The sequence below is a fragment of the Tamandua tetradactyla genome, chromosome 24 (genome assembly GCF_023851605.1).
Source record: "Tamandua tetradactyla isolate mTamTet1 chromosome 24, mTamTet1.pri, whole genome shotgun sequence".
Lineage (NCBI taxonomy): Eukaryota > Metazoa > Chordata > Mammalia > Pilosa > Myrmecophagidae > Tamandua > Tamandua tetradactyla.
This window is the reverse complement of record NC_135350.1, coordinates 20,824,211-20,838,146: the sequence shown is the minus strand read 5'-3', so window position 1 is coordinate 20,838,146 and position 13,936 is coordinate 20,824,211. Positions and strand designations below refer to the sequence as shown.

The 13,936-nt window shown below is 37.0% G+C and overlaps 1 protein-coding gene across 2 annotated transcripts in view; it reads right to left on the bottom strand.

Annotated features, from left to right (window-relative positions):
- Positions 1 to 13,936, bottom strand: part of BDH2 (3-hydroxybutyrate dehydrogenase 2) — a 45,048-nt gene that overhangs the window by 12,800 nt on the left and 18,312 nt on the right. The window lies entirely within an intron of this gene.

Genomic DNA, 13,936 nt, shown 5'->3' with positions numbered 1-13,936 from the left:
TTATTTTTTCAATGCTCTTGCTTTGGGTATAAGGGCTAGGAATCCACTTCCTATTACAAGATTTATAAGATATTTCCCAATATTTTCTTCTAAATGTTTTATGGTCTTAGCTCTAATGTTAAGGTCTTTGATCCATTTTGAGTTAATTTTTGTATATGGTGTGAAATATGGATCCTCTCATTCTATTCCATGTGGATACCCTGTTCTCCAAACACCATTTATTGAAGAGGCTGCTCTTCCCAGGTGAGTTGGCTTGACTGTCTTATCAAATATGAATTGTCCATAGATGAGAGGGTCTGTTTCTGAAAACTCAATTCAATTCCATTGGTCAGTGTGCTGGTTTGAAATGATTAAGCACTCTAGAAAAGCAATGTTTTAATCCTGACCCATTGTGTGGAGGCAGCCATTTCTTTTAATCCCCATCCAGCACTGTAGGTTAGCAGCTTGATTAGATTGTCTCCACAGAGATATGGCTTGCCAAACATGGGTATTAAGCTTTGATTAGAGGGAGATGTGACCCCACCCACTTCAGGTGGGTCTTGATTAGTTTACTGGAATCCTTTAAAAGAGGAAGCATTTTGGAGAAAGCTAGAGAGCCATGAAGTCCACGAGAACCACAAGAGCCCATGCAGCCAGAGACTTTTGGAGATGAAGAAGGAAAATGCCTCTGGGGGAGCTTCATGAAACAAGAAGCCTGGAGAGAAAGCTAGCAGATGTCACTATATACATTATGTGCCTTTCCAGTGATGAGAGGCAAGAAACCCTGAAGTTCATTGGCTTTCTTGGAACAAGGTATATCCTAGATGCCTTAATTTGGACATTATTATAGACTTTCTTTAATTGGGACAATTTCATGGCCTTAGAACTGTAAACTTGCAACTTAATACATTTCCCATTTTAAAAGCCATTCTGTTTCTGGTATATCACATTCCAGTAGCTAGCAAACTAAAACAGTCAGTATATCTATCTTTATGCCAGTACCATGCTTTCAGACCACTGTAGCTTCATAATATGCTTTAATGTCAGGTAGTGTGAGACTTCCCACTTCATTTTTCTATCTCAAGATATTTTTAGCTATTCAGGGTACCTTTCCCTTCCAAATAAATTTGGTTATTGCTTTTCTATTTCTGCAAAATAAGTTGTTGGGATTTTAATTGGTACTGCCTTGAATCTATAAATCAGTTTGGGTAGAATTGGCATCTTAACTATATTTAGTCTTTCAATCCATGAACGTGGTATGCCCTTCCATTTATTTAGGTCTTCCACGATTTCTTTTAGCAATTTCTTGTAGTTTTCTGTGTATAGGTCATTTGTATCCTTAGTTAAATTTATTCCTAAGTATGTGCTTCTTTTGGTTGCTTTTGTAAATGGAATTTTTTTCTTGATTTACTCCTCAGAATCCTTACTATTAGTCTATAGAAACATTACTGATTTTTAGGTTTTGATATTGTACTCTGCCATTTTGCTGTACTCATTTATTAGCTCTAGTAGCTTTGCTGTATATATTTTTGGATTTTCAACACATAGTATCATATTATCTGCAAACAGTGAGAGTTTTACTCCTTCCTTTCTAATCTGGATGCCTTTTACTTCTTTTTCTTGTCTATTTGCTCTGGTTAGAACTTCTACATCAATGTTGAATAACATTAGTGACAGGTAGCATCCTGGTCTTATTACCAATCTTAGAAAGAAAGCTTTCAGTCTTCCCCCAGTGAGGATGATGTTAGCTGTGGGTTTTTCATTTTATTCTTTTTATCACGTTGAGGAAGTTCCCTTTATTCCTATCATTTGAATGTTTTCACCAAGAAAGGAGGTTGAATTTTGTCAGATGCCTTTTCTGCATCAACCAATATGATTACATAGTTTTCCTGCTTTGATTTGTTGATATGGTGTATTACATTAATTGATTTTCTTATGCTCATAGTAACCTCTCTTACCTCCTTTACTTCTGCAGGGTCAGTGGCTATGTGTCTTCTACTTTTCTGATTTTATTTATTTGCATCATCTCTCTTTTCTTTGTCAACCTAGCTAAAGGTCCATCAAAATTTCATTGATTTTCTCAACGAACCAACTTCTGGTTTTGTTGAATTTCTTGATTGTTTTCCTGTTCTCAATTTCATTTATTTCTGATATAATCTGTCATTTCTTTCCTTTTGTTTGCTTTGGGGTTAGTTTGATGTTCTTTCTCTAGTTCTTCCAAGTGAGCAGTTAATTCCTTGATTTTTGCTCTTTCTCATTTTTTCATTCTAGGCTTTAAAGCAATAAATTTCCCTCTTAACATTGCCTTTGCTACATTCCATAAATTCTGATATGTTGTGCTTTTATTTTCATTTGCCTTGAAATATTTACTGATTTATCTTGTAATTTCATCCTTTCACTGGTTGTTTAAGACTGTGTTGTTTAGCCTCCAGATATTTTCTGGTCCTTTGTTTGTTATTGATTTCCAATTTCATCCCATTATGATCCAAGAAAGTGTTTTGTATTATTTCAATCTTTTAAAATTTATTGAGACTTGCTTTGAAACCCCGCGTATGGTCTATCTTTGGAAATGATCCATGAGCATTTGCAAAAACTGTGTTTACTGCTGTTTGGGGTGAAATGAAACATAAATGTCTGTTAAGTCTAATTCAGTTATCAATTATTCAAATTCTCTGTTTCTTTATTGATCCAGTGTCTAAAAATTCTATCCACTGATGAGAGTGGAGAATTAAAGTCTTCAACTATTATGGTAGAGGTGTCTATTTCTCCCTTAAGTGTTGCCAGTGTTTTTCCCATGTATGTTAGAGCACCCTAGTTTGGTACATAAATATTTACAATTGCTATGTCTTCTTCTTGAATTGTTCTTTTTATTAATACAGTGTCCTTCTTTGTCTCTTTTAATTGTTTTACATTTGAAGTCTAATTTGTCAGGCATTAGTATAGCAACTCTTGCTCTTTTCTGATTGTTGTTTGCATGAAATATCTTTTCCAAACCTTTCAGTTTCAACCTATTTTTGCTCTTAGGTCTAAAATGAATCTCCTGTAGACAGCATATAGATGGGTCCTATTTTGTTAATCCATCCTGCCAGTCTATGTCATTTGGTTGGGGAGTTTAATCCATTAACATTTACTGTTATAACTGTAAAGGCAGTACCTCCTACTACTTTGTGTTTTGGGTTTTATGTGTCATATCTAATTTTTTCCCTCATTTTATCTTTACTGATAGTCTTCATTTCTACACTCTTTTCCAGCCCTCTCTCTCTAGCCTTTTCTAATCTACCTATAGTGCTTCCTTCAGTATTTCTTGCAGAAATGGTTTCTTAGTCACAAATTTTCTCAGTGATTGTTTGTCTGAAAATATTTTAATCTCCCCTTCATTTTTTAAACTTTTAAAATGTATACTATAACATATATACAAAGCAAAGAGATAAAAAAAAAACCCAGTAGTTTTCAGAGCACTATTTAACACTTCAAAAGTAGTTACAGGACAGATACAAGAGTTTGTCATGGGGTATGATATCATCATCTCAGATTTTTCCTTCTAGCTGCTCCAGAACATTGGAGGCTGGAAGGAATAAATAGTTTTTTTTTTATCATCACAATTGACTATTCTTTCTTTTTTGTGAAAAATAACATATATACAAAAAGTAATAAATTTCAAAGCACAGTGCAATAATTAGTTGGAGAACAGATTTCAGAGTTTGGTATGGATTACAATTCCACAATTTTAGGTTTTTACTTCTAGTTGCTCTAAGATACTGGAGACTAAAAGAAATATCAATATAATATTTCAGCAATCATATTCATTTGTTAAACACTAACTTCTCTGTATAATTCAACCATCACTTTTGATCTTCCTTCCACTCTTTAAGAGTAGTTAGGCAATGCCCACTGTAACATTTTCATGTTGGAAGGGTCTGTCAAAAATATGGGGTAGGGAGATGGAACTAGCTGATGTTCCGGAGAGGCTGGCCACTCCAGGTTTTAGGACTTATCTGGTCCAGGGCCCCACCCAGAGGTTGTAGGTTTCTGGAATGTTACCTACTGCATGGAACCTTTGTAGAATCTTATATTTTTCACTAGGTGTTCTTTACAATTGTTTGGAATGATTTTGGTTGGCGTTTGGCAAGTTATGTTAGGTAGCAATGTCCAACTGAAGCTTGCATAAGAGTGGCCTCCAGAGTAGCTTCTTGACTCTATTTGAAAGCTTTCAACCACTGATAACTTGTATGTTACTTCTTTTCCCCCTTTTTTATCAGGATGTCATTGTTGATTACACAGTGCCAGGGCCAGAGTCTTCCCTGGGGGTCATCTTCCATGCCATCAGGGAGATTTTCACCCCTGGATGTCATGTCCCATGCCCTCTCATTTTTGAAGAACAATTTTTCTGGATATAGAATTCTTGGTTGGCAGTTTCTCTTTTAGAATCTTAAATATATCAAACCACTGCCTTCTTTCCTCCATGCTTTCTGCTGAGAAATGGGCATATTGTCTTATCAAGCTTCCCTTGTATGTGATGGATTGCTTGTCACTTGCTGCTTTCAAAATGCTCTCTGTCTTTGTCATTTGACAATCTGATTATTAAGTGTCTTGGAGTATTTCTATTTGGATCTATTCTGTTCGGGGTATGCTGCTCTTCTTGGATCTGTAATTTTATGCTTTTCATAAGAGATGGGAAATTTTCTGTGATTATTTCTTCCACTAGTCTTTCTTATCTTTGCCCATTTTCTTCTCCTTCTGAGACACCCACAACACCTATATTCATGTGCCTCATGTTGTCATTTAATTCCCTGAGACCCTGCTTATATTTTTCCATTCCTTTACCTATATTTTCTTTTGTGTGTCAGATTTCAGATGTCCAGCCCTCTAGTTCACTAATCCGTTCTTCTGCCTCTTCAAAGCTATTGTTGTAGATTTCCAGTGTTTTTTTTTCTCCATCTCTTCTAATGTGCTTTTCATTACCATAAGTTCTGTGATGTGTTTTTTCAAACTTTTGAGTTCTTCTTTTTGTTCTCCCTATGTCTTTTTATATACCCTCTCAACTTGCTGATTTGATTTTTGATGAGATTTTCCATGTCTGTTCAAACATCCTGAATAAGTTGTTCCCACTCCTGTATATCATTTGAAGTGCTGGTTTGTTCCTTTGACTGGGCCATATCTTTGATGTTCCTAGTATGACCTTTTTTTTGGCTGGTGTTTAGGCATTTGATTTCCTTAATTAGTTTATTCTGGAGGGTTTGTACTCTTTTACTTAGGATTTTCTTGCTGGATGGTTTTGTTGTCTATATGTTCTTTGACATTCAGTTCAACTTATTCTAGACCTCTAGCATAGGTTCTGTTTAACTGATCAGAAATTTTCATTTTTGCTTTTCTGTTTCTTGCCCTGCCTGTTTGGAGCCTTTTTTTCTTTTTTTGGGGGGGGGGGAGTGTCTCCTTAGATATTATAGACTCTAATCAAAATTTCCCTGATCATACAGGCCCACATCTCATCTCAGGAGGAAAGAGTAGCAAGCATCAGTTTTTCCCATGGATGAGACACAGCACGTTGGCAGACTTATCTATGAAGTCTCTAGACTCTGTGCTTTTACTATCCTGACCAGCATGTGGCATTTCTCTGCTTGCAGCTTCCCACCACCATAAAGTGATGTGGTAGCCTTTAATTTCAGCACTCTCCCTGCCCGGGGCATGGTTGAGACAGAGATGAGGTTACAGGATGGCTTTGATTGCTTCAGTTTTTCAGTCTCGGGGCATGAATCCCTGGAAGGAGGGATTCCACTTGAACTGGGCCTCATCTTTGTCTTGGGGAAAGACACACCCTTTAGGGAACTAACTCCTTTCACCCGACATTTTACTTTGTCCCTCAGATGAGCTTAATTCCACCCTTGCCTGGGGCAGTGCTGGAGCCTAAGAGTGTTTCCAGTTCTATCTAATGAGCTGTTAAGGAGGAGGGAAAAAAAAACCTTTTCAGAGCCAGACCTCTGGTTCTTGGGTTTGTTAATCAAGAGTTTGAATTGGTATGTGGTTCTATGTATCTCCCGCCTCTATGTGCCCCCTTTGCTTGGGGTCCAGCTCTTTTCCAGTATTTTGTGCTGACTCTGAAAGCATCTCTTTTTTTATTTCCATCATGTCTGACCCCTCTCTGTTGTGGTATAAACTCCCACTATGTTTGGTGCTTATTCCAGGTTTAGCTGTGCTGGGGGCCTATTTTCAGTAGTCAGAATTTGTTAATTAATTCTGCAATTGGAGCTCAGTTGAGCTAAGCCCTTGCTGCTAGTAAAGTCTATTTCCTTTACCCTTGGGGAACTTACAGTTCTATGTGGGGACTCATCAGTGCCACTTGGCCCAGACTACCAATGTATTTCTTAAGGTGTCATGGCCAGAACTGAACCAACTAATATGGGTGGACATTTTAGGTTACAGTGAGTGTTGTATACTATGAGTTCCTTTGATCTCGATGTTGATTTCTGTTAATGTAAATGAAGAAACATATTAGTTATTTTAGATATCTTGAGATATTATTACTTAATATTGTAGTTTTGCTTATGCAAAACATATTTGTGGTCATCATTGGAATTACTGTTAATCCATGTCTCCTTCATTTTCTACTTAAGTTATTGGGGTTTGGCTCCTATGCTTCAACTTTATATCTTGCTTTAAAAATTTATTTTGTTGGTTTTTAGGTTGTTGTTTTAACTTTTGAAGAATAATTTCAATTCTGATTATATTACCCATTATATTAGCAATCTCTCCCACATTTGTGTTAAAAATTTGGAAGCATGATTTTTATGTCTTTATATGAATTATCAATAAAATTGCTGAATGGGGCAGAGCCAAGGATAGAGTTTTGTAGCAAATTACTATAGAATACTCTCTAGGTTAATACTTATTAATCAACAATCCAGCTGTTATTTTCAATAAGCTATAACCCTACCTAGCTATTATCCAGCTCATACTTCTTGAATCATAACATATGGACAACAAAAAATATTGCAAATCCCCTGTTAAAATTAATATTTTCACTCTCCTGATTTAGTAGTCTGTTAAACAATTTATATGAATTATGTTTATTTAACTTTAGCTACTGGCATATTCTTTTCTAAATGCTCAAAAATTATGTTTACAAATATATCCTTAAATACTTACCATTCATATGCATTATACTTTGTTAGTCATGTGCAAAATCCAGATATTAGGATATTTGTCTATCTCCTACTCCTAGAATCAACAATGGTTACCTGGTATATTTGACATTGAAATTTAGAATTTTGACATATCTAGTGACTTGAAATCATTTAAAGCAGCTAACTGTCCATAGTATAGTTAAGTAGATTGAAAATCACGTAAGCAGGATATTTGTGTATTGTGGTTATAATTTACATATGTATTGATCAAATTGTATATATATGACAATTATTATTCTTATCTTTCCCCTCACTCCTTGGAAGATTCTGCTTTACTTACAGGTTTTTCTCCATCCTAATATTTCTTCTAAGGTCTAACTTGAAAGGTACTTCTTGTGTTAATGATGTAGAAGTGGTAGGATGAGATAAAATAGAAAGAAAATGAAAAATGAAATGAAATGGAATAAAATAAAGTACCCAGGAATGAATTTCACAATAAATGTTCAAAACTTACATGAAGAAAACCATGAGCACTCCTGAAATTGCACATTATTAGACATGAACAAATGGAAGGAGACATCATATTCTCATATAGAAAGGCAAAATATCAAACGGTGCCAATTTTTCCGAAGTTAATTTATACATTTAATGTATGTAAATAAAAAATTACATCATATTTTTTTCTGCACCTATACCAGTAGATTAAAACTTTTATTTGCAAGAACACCAAGCAAGAATAACCAAGAAAACCCTAAAAAAGGAAGAGAAATGACTGGGATGCTAGTTCTATCAGGTATTACCGGTGTATGAAATAGACTAATGTAGGATACTTAGACAGACTAAAATAATACAATAAAAAGCCATAAATAGACTAGAATATATATCTATACGTAAATTGGCATAGGATTAAGGTGCATATCAAAGCAATGCTAAAAGATCGGTATTTTAATAAGTGGTATTGGGATAACCAGATAACTACTTGGAAAATGTAATCCTACCTCAAACCACAAACAGGATAAACTCCAAATGGAGAAGAGATTTGAAGGTTGAAAAATGAAATCATACAACTACTAGAAGAAAATATGAGTGAATTCCTTTATAATTTGAGAATGAAGATAATTTTCTTGATAAGGATTCAAAACTCTAGACAGAAAAGGGAAATTAGACTGAACAAAATACAAAAGGAATTTTGAATGGGAGTAAAAGCTATAAGCAAAGTAAAATAAAAAAATATATAAACCCAGGGAAAAGTATTTGTAAATTATCTCATAGCAAATATCTCTATGAAAAGTACTTCTAAAAATATAGTAGAAAATAATAATGAGATGCTACTGGTCCTTAATAAAATGAAAGGATGCTGAACTTTACTTATAAAAGAGAAATGCAATTTAAAATTACACTGACATAATTTCTCAATCATCAGAATAGCAACAATCTAAAAATTTGAATATAGTCTGTTGGCTGGTGGGAATGCAAAAAAGTATAACCCTTATAGAGGTGAATTGGCAATATCTAGCAAATTTACATTTAAATTTGTCACAGCAGACCCACTTCTAGGAATTGTTCTCAAATACATATATATATATACATGGAGAAAAAATGTTTAAACAGAGCTATTTATTGTAGAATTATTTGCAATAGAAAACAACTTATACAAACCAAATATCCATGAATAAAAAATAATTGAGTGAACTGATACTATTTATGCAATTGTTTCACCCCTAGAAGAAAGTTTCTTTTCCTTCTCCAGGAATCTCGATCTGTTCTATTTGATTTTGTTTACCTACACAGTTTTTTTTGTGTGTGTGTGTGTGTGTGTGTTTTTTTTTATTCTCCTTTCATTGACCCAAGCTGCTTTTGACTGGAGGGCAAATTCTGGGAGGCAGGTTGCTCCAGAGAGGAAATATATGAGATAGAGCCAGAGCAGGTCATAAGGGCACAAGTAAGTTACATGAGTAAGTAGTCCAAACGCCCATGGTCTGTGCTCCAGCCACATTACCTTCTCTTTCTCAGACTGGAGCTATGGTCTCTTGGGGAATTCCTTACCGTGAGTTGACTGAGGAAGAAGAAACTTGGGTCTGGTTTACAGATGGTTCTGCATAATATGCAGGTACCACCCAAAAGTGGACAGCTGCATCTCTACAATTCCTTTCAGAGATGTCCCTGAAGGACAGTGGTGAGGGGAAATCCTTCTAGTGGGCAGAACTTCAAGCAGTGCACCCGGTTGTTCATTTTGCTTGGAAGAAGAACTGGCCAGAAGTGTTTTTGTGTACTGACTCATGGGCTGTTGTCAATGGTTTGGCAGGATGGTCAGGGACTCGGAAAAAGCATGATTGGAAAATCAGTGACAAAGAGGTCTGGGGAAGAGGTATGTGGATAGATCTTTCTGATTGGGCTAAAAACATGAAGACATTTATTTCCCATGAAATGTGCACCAGAAGGTGACTTCAGCAGAGGAAAGCTTTAATAATCAAGTAGATAAGATGACTGTTCTGTGGATACCAGTCAGCCTCTTTCCCCAGCAACTCATTGCTCAATGGGCTCATGAAAAAGTGGTCATGGTGGTAGGGATGGAGGTTATGCATGGGCTCCGTGACATGGACTTCCACTCAACAATGCTGATCTGGTTATAGCCACTGCTGAGAGCCCAATCTCCCAGCAGCAGAGACCCACACTCAGCCCCTGATATGGCACCATCCCTTGAAGTGATCAGCTGGTTACATGGTGGCAGGTTGATTACACTAGACTTCCATCATGGAAGGGGCACTGATTTGTTCTAACTGGAATAGACACATACTCTGGATATGGTTTTGCTTTCCTTGCACGCAATACTTCTGCCAAAACTACCATCCCTGGGCTTATGGAATGCCTTATCCATCACCATGGCTTTCTACAGAGCATTGCTTCTAATCAAGGAACCCACTTCATAGCAAATGAAGTGTGGGAATGGGCACATGCTCATGGAATTCTCTGGTCTTACATGTTCCTGATTATCCAGAGGCAGCTGGATTGACAGAACGGTGGAATGGCCTTTTGAACACTCAATTATGGTGCCAACTAGGTGGCATAACCTTGCAGGGATGGGACAATGTCCCCCAGGAGGCTGTGTTTGCTTTGAATCTGCATCCACTGTATGGTGCTGTTGATTCCCATAGCCAAGATTCATTGATCCAGGAAACAAAGCTGGTAGAAATGGGAGCGGCACCACTCAATTTCCCCTAGTGATCCACTAGGCAAATTTTTGCTTCTTTCCCCTGTAACCTTGAACTCTGCTAGTCTGCAGGTTCTAGTTCCAGAAGGGGAGTGCTTTCACCAGGAGAAACAACAATGATTCCATAGAACTGGAATCTAAGGCTGCCACCTGATCACTTTGGGCTACTCATGCCCCTGGATCAACAAGCCAAGAAGGGGATTACTTTACTGGCTGGAGTGGTTGACCCTGACTATCAAGGGGAAATAGGACTGCAACTACACAATGGAGGTAAAGAAGAGTTTTCCTGGAATATAGGAGATCCCCTAGGGTGTCTTTTAGTACTACCATGCCCTGTGATTAAAATCAATGGAAAATTGCAACAACCCAATCCAGGTAGGACTACCAATGGCTCTGAAACTTCAGGGATGAAGGTTTGGGTCACCCCACCAGGCAAAGAACCACGGCCAGCTGAAGTGCTTGCTGAGGGTAAAGGAAACATGGAATAGGTAGTGAAAGAAGGTACTGATAGATATGAATTACAACCATGTGATAAGTTACAGAAATGAGGACTGTAATAGTATGAATATTTCTTCCTTGTTTTGTAATTATCATCTATATATTTATACATAGGTCAAATATCTTTGTTTTCCTCTTTATTTCATCCCCTTTATCATATGACATAAACTGTTTTGTTCATGCTATAGTATTTAAGTTGTAGGGTATCAAGTTTAAAAGTAAATATTAGGGTGGGCCACGGTGGCTCAACAGGCAAGAATGCTTGCCTGCCATGCCAGAGGACCCAGGTTCGATTCCCGGTGTCTGCCCATGTTAAAAAAAAAAAAAATTAAAAGTAAATATTAACCAAGGACTTGTACCCTATTCTGAGGAGATTTTATGTGTTTCCAGTTGTACTCAGGACAGTTGAGTATTGTTAGGCAAGGAAAAAAATGTGTCTGTTATTGTTTTCTATTTAGAGATTAAGTATGATTAAAGGTGATGTGTGTAGCTGCCAAGTTGACAAGAGATGGACTGTGATGGTCAAGTTGATGTTAACTTGGCCAGGTGGTGGTGCTCGGTTGTCTGGTTGGGCAAGTGCTGGCTTGTCTGTTGCTCTGAATGTGTTTCAAGGACTTAAATCATGGCCACGTTGGCTGTGTCCACAGCTGATTGCATCTGCCGTCAGCTAAGAGGAGTGTCTTCTGTAATGAGTGATGCTTAATTTATTCATCGAAGGTTTTTAAGAAGAATTCAGGAGAAACAATCATTCTTTCTGCTTCAGCCAGCCAGCCTCTCCTGAGAGTTCATTGAGGACCTTCACTGGGGCTTCCAGCTCATGACCTGCCCTACAGATCTTGGATTCTTACATCCCCACAGTTGCATGAGACACTTTATAAATTTTATATTTACAGATATCTCCTGCTGATTCTGTTTCTCTAGAGAACCCTAGCTAATACACTGACTTAAAGCATAAGGACCTAGCTCTGCAATTCCTCTATGAATTATGATTTCCACTGGAGAGTCTCAGTCCTATTCCTATCACCTTAAATTCTTTTCAAGGTCTCAGATTTTTTTAGTCATTGTTCAAGGTCATGGAATTTACCCTAGATATTTTAGTGACACTTTCTGAGGAAGGATGGGAGGCCTATGTAAGCAGGTTGGAGCAAGAGCCAGTGCAATTGAGTTGTTATCGTTACCATAATTCTTCTTCTATCTAAAGGTTTATGATCTTTTTTGAGAAAACTTGGTATGGTACGGATTTTGGTATCTGAAAGTAGAGTCCTGACATAACAAAAGCCTAACGTAGGAGTGGTTTGCAACGTCAGTGGTAAGAAGTTGTTAAAACTGTAAGGATTTTGAGGAGAGTATTCATGAAAGCTTAAATTGCTTTGAGTACACTGCTCATAGGATTTTGGACTTTAAGGAGATTGCTGTGAGAGAAATGAAAAAATTAGTATTGGAAACAGGATAGAAGGGGATGTTTGTTATCCAGTTTCAGAAAGCTTAGCAACACCATTGCCTGCAGTAATGTGGAAGGTAGAATATGTTCCTGAAACACTGGGTGATCTAGGAAGGTGATTTCCAATCAGTGTTGAAAGTGCTGCCCAATTATAGTAAAATGTGAGAGGAAAGACATAAACTAAATAAAAGACTATTTTCTGATTATGAAGATTCCCATTCTTTCCAGAGAAATAGCAGAAAAGGCTAAAATATGGAAATGGTTTCTGAGCAAAGAACAAATACAGGACATTCCCAGAAAAGCTGGATCTAAAGATGAAGCTGAGGGTATGAGTGTAAAATAAGTTATAACCTCAGAAAATTCAAGTGGTGACCCATAGTACTGTTCAGACTGACAACACCCCTCTGAAGAGACTAAGGGTGTGCTTCCCAGATCCTCTTAAGAAAATAATAGGGCTTTAGGAAGCTTTATGGTAGTTGTCCCTCAGCAGACACTAGATAAGGTGCTACACCCCAGCAACATTAGTGTTGTATCAGTGGAGCAAACTATGTGTGGAAGATGGTCTGTTTTGTAATTCTGAACTTGATTTAAAGGCAAAGGAATTGCATTTATTGTCTACTATGCAATAGGATTATTTTACTTAATCCTCATATTAGACATCTGAGATGCTACCATGTTGAATAAACAGATTAAATGAATTAATATATGAGATATAAGAGATGTGAAAAATATGTGTTTATTCAATCTCACATTTTTGGAGGGAGAGAAGCAGACTGGGAAGATTAATTTCTACCCTAACCCAGAACTTGTAAGAGACCACCTCATGCTGCAAATAAGCATACTATTACATATGGCTGTTATGTAATGTCTATTAAATGAAAACCACAGAGCAAGCCCAACACTACAGAGTAATTCTATTGTAGTGTTCACTAGGATTTGTTGTGTCCATGGCACTGACATATTACGCTATAATCTAGACACAACTGGTGTTGGGGAATCATGACTTTACAGTCCTCAGCATCATCTGACACACACTCATTCCTCCTTGGGCTTTTTTCTGTGACTGGCTCAGTGAGTCACAGCTAGAGCATTAGCCTCACAAGTTCCCTGTTCCAGAGAGTTTGATAGCATATTTTCCAATCTTCTGAAAAGTCCAGTTGCTAAAACAACCATATTTTCCAAATCATTTTGCCAGCTATTCCACTGGGGGCAGGTGGTACTAAAAATAGTTAAACTCAAGTATCACCCAATAAAGCTGTCTTTTCTCTATTCTCCCTTTTCCAAATTAATGTTACCTATGCTACCTTTTTATTCCAAGAAAAATAAAACAGAACATCTCAATCATGGAAATTCTGTAGCTTGAAGGGTATTTGGTACTTTTCCCTCTAGTAGATCGTATCAAAATGGATAATATCAGAATCTCCTGCGGGTCTTTCTACAATACACACAGTTCTCCCCATGAGCTCCTTCTCCAAATTCTGGCATGCCCTTTGAGTTCTAATAGGTTCCACAGGTAATTTTGAAATTCTTTCCCTCGAGTTCTAATAGGTTCCACAGGTAATTTTGAAATTCTTTCCCCCTCCATCCCACAATATAAGTTGAGAACTGCTGAGAAAACCCTTGATTGTGGATAGGAAATATTTAATTTCTTTCCAGAGGGGAAATTAATAATTCTTCCTAGGCATA